We start from the raw sequence: 6,744 nt of genomic DNA on the forward strand, positions 1-6,744 counted from the left end.
ATAATATCAATGCACACTTGGCTTTCTCAGTAATTAGTATTACAACAAAAGAGGACATCTGCATTGAAGAAATTCATAGTAAACATAATTTGTAACCAGAAACACAATAACAAGATCAAGCATGAGAAAATACACAAATTGATAAGAAATGAGAACGCTAAGACAAAATAGATAAACATATATAACTTTCATATATATATATATATATATATATATATATGTGTGTGTGTGTGTGTGTGTGTGTGTGTGTATGTGTGTGTATACTGTATATGTTGCCAATTAATCACTTCAGGATTCAGTAAAAAGCATCATATAGAGTGGAGTAGTTATACCACTGTATATCAGATTTGAAAATTATATCAAATATCGTGGTGTGCTGTATAGTGTGTGACAACAATGGATTTAGGACAAAATCGCATACACAAAAATTATAGTCGCGTTTCATGAATTCCTTGACTTTTAATTCACAGCTATGCTTACTTGTTCATTACCATACTCCAAAAAATGACATTTTAACTTAAATCTTATTCGAGTACCCAGACAAACCATCAAGTTTGTTGACTGATAAAGTTAAAGTTCTATTCCGTTAATGGCTGTCATTCCATTCATAGCGTTTCTCTTGGGTCTCCTCTGTAAATGAACTTTGTCCAGTAGGGTCAACCAAAAATATAAATAAAAATATTAATAAATTCCCTTCACAATACTGACCTCAACATACATCTCAACCACATTTACTCCAAGTTACTACCCCCCCACACATTTCTATACTGTTGAACTCATTTACCATGCGATAATGAAAGCAGAGAGTGAATTAAGTTATGCTATGACCTTGTAGTATAAATCTAGCTGAGAAAGAAAAAAAATTCTGTGTAAGGAAAAGAATCAGCATTAGCCGTAAGGATGGCTTTTCTTGTAGTACATCAAGGACGGATTCAATTCATAGACCATATATCAGATTAATAGAAAAAACACATATCAGATTCACGTGTACAGTATGGAAACTAAGCCTTGCAATGGATTTATTTACTAATTTGAGTTTGTTTACCAAGGTAGTGAACAGGCCCCAGAGAGATTAGTTTTGGCCACAGCTCTGGAATAATAGCAGAAATGACTAAGGAGAGAGATTTATACATAGAAAAGTAAGCACAGGAGTTTAACAGCGAGCAATACAAGAATATTTAGAATATGTTTTAAGACAGTATAGAATATGCTGCATAAAAAATTTTTAAAAAAAGTTTCAAAACATTAAAGCAGGCACTGTATGTGTTTAGAAATGGTTATTTACAGATTACTTTGAAATATATGATCGATTGTTTCAGTTGGTAGAAGCATAAAGTTGTGAAGCAAACATTACAGATAATGAAAGTATATGTTTAAGTAAAACATAGCACAGGGGTTTAAAAACATTAAAACCTACACAATATACACATATTTTGAAGGTCAGTGTTTAGAATTGCTCATAAAATATGTCTATGCACAGATCCTGAGATTTGGAAAGGCTTACAAAACTATTCTAGTTTTTTCATTCCCATCTATGTTAATGGATATAGTCAGACACTTGTGTTCTGACAAATTCAACAAGATTTCTATAACTGTTAGTAGGACTTATATTCTTCTTTTACAAAAGAGTCCACTTTATCCAAAGAAAGAAGGAAACTGGACTATCATCACATTTCCTTTGTAAATCTTTTCCTCATCATCAAAATGTTTAAAATTCAGACAGATTTATGTTTTCCAGGAATGTTTAGAAAGAGTTTAGCACCCCGCAAGGCATTCTCATGTTTCTTTTTTCATAAGTTGAAGATTGTCTTACTGTTGCAAATTCTTTCATAGGTTGTTAAGAGTCTCTGACTTCTAAAAAAACATTTCTTCTCAGGCTAGGGTTTATGTTGAACATAAAGAAATGTTCTCTAATGTCATGCTCTACTTCTCAGAATTGTGTTTTGGAGATGCCTGTGGGACATATCCCTATTTATGGCTTTTCTTTCTCAGAACAAAGTGGAATACAAGGACCATTTCTGATATTCTCCAAGCAGTTTGGGATTATGCCAGTGAATATCTTAGATTTTAAGATTTACGTTTGATACTGTTTTTGTGTTTCTTTAGACCAGTTTTCTCATTAGGAAATTTCAGTAGTTCTCAAGATCCATTGATCCAACTCCAGTCCTCCCTTCAGTTTAGATTCCAAGGCTGGGGTTTTGGACAAAGGGGTGGCCTGTCATCACAGGACATCTTTGTTTTTGGTTCTTTCAGCTCTCTCTCAGTCTGTAATCACAGATACATCAGACTTTGCTTGTGGAGCCTTATAAAACAGGATGAAGGTCCATGGGCTGTGGAACAAACAACACAAGTCAAAGCACAGAAATACCAAAGAAATTATGGCTTTAATAATATTCTTAAATACCTGAACAAACTTTTGATTCCAGGCCCTTTGTAATATGGTCTATATATGGTCCATAGATGGGGTTGGTAGGAGTTCAAGTCCTACTCTCTTTGTAGACTAGCTGTGGTAGCTGGGAAGCTAGCTTTGTGGTATTGTTTGTACATTCAGGCTACTAGATTCCGTCAGAGCAAATCATTATTGCAGACAAGCTGAGCAGGACAGGACAGACCCAGCTATAAAAACTATGCACAGATTTTTGTTACAATTTCTTTTTGCTGTAATTATAATCTCATTATGTAAAGTGGGCTTTCTGCTTATAAAATAAATATATTTTACTTTATTTACTTCAGTGGAACTATGTTTATTAAGTATAGTAAACATTTGCTCGTATTTAATGTAGGCTGAGCAGCAGTCTGGTTACTTCCTACTTCCATGTCATGTGACCTAGAATACTAAGGATGCAATTGTTAAGATATACACTTTGAGAGTCTGTCGTGGGTAAGTATTTTCTGTAGTCTATAGCAGAGTTTAACATAGAAATGCAGCACAATAAATCTTCAGCTACATTCAGCTATATAAAAGTAAAAGCAAATTAGAACCGAATAAGATTCCTTTTAAAGTATATAATAATTAGCATATAACGATTTTATCTCTCCAACTCTTGGGTTTTTAGTACAATGATGGGAACGGACCCCCTTCCTAAGTCAAAATATGGATAAAGTTCATGAAATTAGTATTGTTTCAATTTTTGATGTTCGACGAAAGTGCTCTTTGCATACAGTATAGTAACACTAATAGTTGCCTACCATTGGATGGAAGCAAGCAGTATACTTTCAATTGACAAGAAATACAAAAGTAACAATGAGAGAGCAAATTCACCTAAAACACTCCACTAATACCAGAAATATCGGGCAACAGATCTTTCAAAACAGGGTGGCATGGCATATTAAACATGAAGGAAAGGAAATGGATTGTCAAATTAGGAGTTTTATTACCACTGGGATTAAATGACAAAATGGAGGGTTTTGTCAACATCTCCTTTCTTGTCATGGGTCTTGATACAATTAATGCATAGACAATTTTATAGGTCTAGTTTTAAAAACCACCTTGGATCCCGGAAACTATCGTCCCATCAGTCTGACAAGCCTTATCTGCAAGGCCATGGAGCACCACCACAGCCTATAAAAAAATTTGTAAAATAGTTTAAGGGCTTTAAATGCATTAACAATGTGTATTATTTGTATATATTTTTGAATTAAGGTATTTGTAAGTTTTATATTTTTTGATTTTTAAACATGAGTTGTTTGTTTAGGATGAGTTAATTGAACGATGCTTTTGATTGGTGTTTTTACATTTGTACAGGGTATTTAACATGGTTCCCTACAACTGTTTTTTGTTCATCTGATGAAGTCTGCTGATGGTGGATGAAAATGTGTATTATTTGAAGCGTTAATGTGTTTTATGGTGAATAAAGTGGATTGATCTTCACCCGGGGTTTGTGGAATTTACAAGAAATCTTTTGTTATAATTTGCTTTTACTTAATACAACTACATTTATTTACTTATTTATTGTCTGAGTCACTGATTGACTGACTGTGCTATATTTAGGGTTTACACCTTTCATTATGGTCAAATCTAGACCAAGACAATACTGCTCCCACTGCTTCTAACTCCACCCATCTCCTCCCCTCTCCCCACCCACTTATGCCCATTTCATGATGTCTTGGTCACATGAAGGAGAGGAGAAATGTCTTCTTTTCCATTTGTGATGCTTTTTTTCTGTCGATTTGCTATGCTTTTCTGAAAAAAAAAAAAAAGAAGCATAGTAAATCTGCCGATTTAACAAACAGAATACTGGAGTTTGTACAGTGTTTTCAGGACTACAAGACAATTGGTTCGCTTTCCGGATAGTTGATATAAAAAAAAAAAAAAACAGGTGTCACATTTATGTGTTAAATCTGTTATTGACTACACAAAACAACTACCCACTACAGAGTGTCAAACTGCTCAAACTAACATTATATCATTAGAATTATGTCACATGACATGAAATTGGGAAGTAATTGGGCAGCTGCTCAGCTTACAATAAATACAAATGCAAGTTTACGATGTTTAATAAGCATAGTTCCACTGATGTAACTAAAGTAAATTAGAAAGCCCACTTTACACAATGAGGAATCATTACAGCAGTAACAAGAAACTTTGCATATGATCTTTCAGCAAATTGTTTGCCTTCAGCCATAACAGACAATTAAAGATATTCTATTCCATGACCCACATACTCAAATCTGAAATATAGGTACCTTTTCATTCCCATAGACACTGATGTTTCTGAATGCTTTCCACCCATTCCCCTGATAAACAGGATTTTCTAAAGAGGCAGAAGTTGTGGTGACTCCCTTTAGACCCATGCAATAGTGTTTCCCGCCTCTTTTGAGTTTCACCAAAGACAATGACTACAAGCTTTCTCACAGAATGGATTTGCTCACACACAGGATAGGGGGTGTTTGATACACACAGAATTTTTAATTTATTAATTCATTGATTGTCTAGATAAAAATAAATAAATAAATAAAATGAATTTTAGGCACCTGTTTCCTGAAGACGCATAGTAGGTGTTAAAAGAGACTGACAAATCTACCACTACAAAATTATATATGAGTAAATGAGAAAGATTTTCTGGTTTGTGCCTTAATATTAACCAGGATTGTTTAAGGCCTGGCGTCTTTAATTCAACAGTATTTTTGGTGAGTTAGCATCCTCTGGCCATTCTCCTTCTTTTATCGAGTCACCTTTTGGATATTTCTGCTTGCCTGGCTTTATATTCCCTTTTCTTCTCTCTCTCTCTCTTCCATTTATGCACCATGTGGTAGTTCAGGCAATGAGCACCTTTCAGCGCTCATTGTTTCTATAGCAGTTATGGGTTTTATGGGCACAGGTTGCTAGCCCAAGGCCCAACCCTCCTCAGAGGGTGCACCACACACCCTCGTATGCACACACTCTCACCTAGGGACAATTTAGAGTGTCTGATCCACCTACTGCATGTCTTTGGAATATGGGAGGAAACCAGAGCACCCAAAGAAACCCACACTAATGTAGGGAGGACATGCTGACTCTGCACAGAAGGCACTCAGTCGGGAATGGAACCAGAGAACCTCTTGCTGTGAGATGATCACATTAACTTCTACACCACTGCACTGCTGTCTTTTCTACCTAATGTGAAATAGTTTTTGAAGGAGGTTCTACATATTTGCCCACTTAGTAGGTTGGTGGCTTCCATTTGGGGTATTTAGTTTGCACTGAAAAAAAATGAACTGATCCCACTGGACTTGCTCATAAGGCAAATGTATTTATTTTGATTATCAGGATAGTTTGACTGAGCACAAAGTCCATTTTCAGTGGAAGCCTGGGGTAGAAATCCTTCTATGTGGCACACCTCATCACAAAAGGTTTCTCATCCAGGAAAAAAAGGTCATTGTTCCCCTCTATTCGTCACTCATTAGACCCATTATAGAGTACAATGCCCCTTTTGGTATGTACATCACAAGACATCTACAACAACTGGAAAGGCTGCAGAAATACCTCATAAAGAGAATTACCAGCCTCAAACAGATGCCCTACGCAGACCGTTTCAAAAAACTCCAGCTTTACAGCATCACATATTGCCTACTCAGAGGCAATCTCTGCCTAACATACAAAGCTATGTCAAACCCAGAGCTGTTGGACATGCTCCTCTTAAAGAAATTCCGGTCCCTCCGAGCTACACGGTCTAGGGACCTAAACCTTGTCACCACAATAAACAGAACATGCTGGAGGGATAGATTCCCGTCCCAGAGACTTCCTATACTCTGGAACAAACTATCTATCTATATCAAACAAAGCTCCTCATTAGCACGCTTCAAGAAAAAATCTTGATGATTGGATGGGAAATAAGAAATTCACGCCGGGGATCACCTCTATTGCTTTGCTCGACAGGGGCACAGGAAAATAATTTTCTTGGATGGTGAAAGCCAGGGTACCTTTTTTGGCTAGGCTTATATAGGCCCTAGGACCCATAGCCTAGTACCCACCTATGAACCTATGAGAAAAGCTCCACAAGAATTTGTATATAGCTAATTTAGCAAAACTTAACAAAATAAATAACGTTCTCTTTTAAGAGTAAAAAAAAAACAGTTAAGGATTTAATCATATCTTTATTTAATGATGTATGAGTGTCCTTGTTTGATTCCAAACTGACATTTGAACAGCTTAAATAGTATCTTTCCACGTAGAGGTACCAGGTGTTCCTAGGTAGAGATGGTTAGATTGGTGAAAATTTTAAGAAAATATTTATATAGCTAATGGAAAAGAGGCTGTACCCC

The sequence above is a fragment of the Protopterus annectens genome, chromosome 3.part1 (genome assembly GCF_019279795.1).
Source record: "Protopterus annectens isolate FY-2018-M chromosome 3.part1, PAN1.0, whole genome shotgun sequence".
Taxonomy (NCBI): Eukaryota; Metazoa; Chordata; order Ceratodontiformes; family Protopteridae; genus Protopterus; species Protopterus annectens.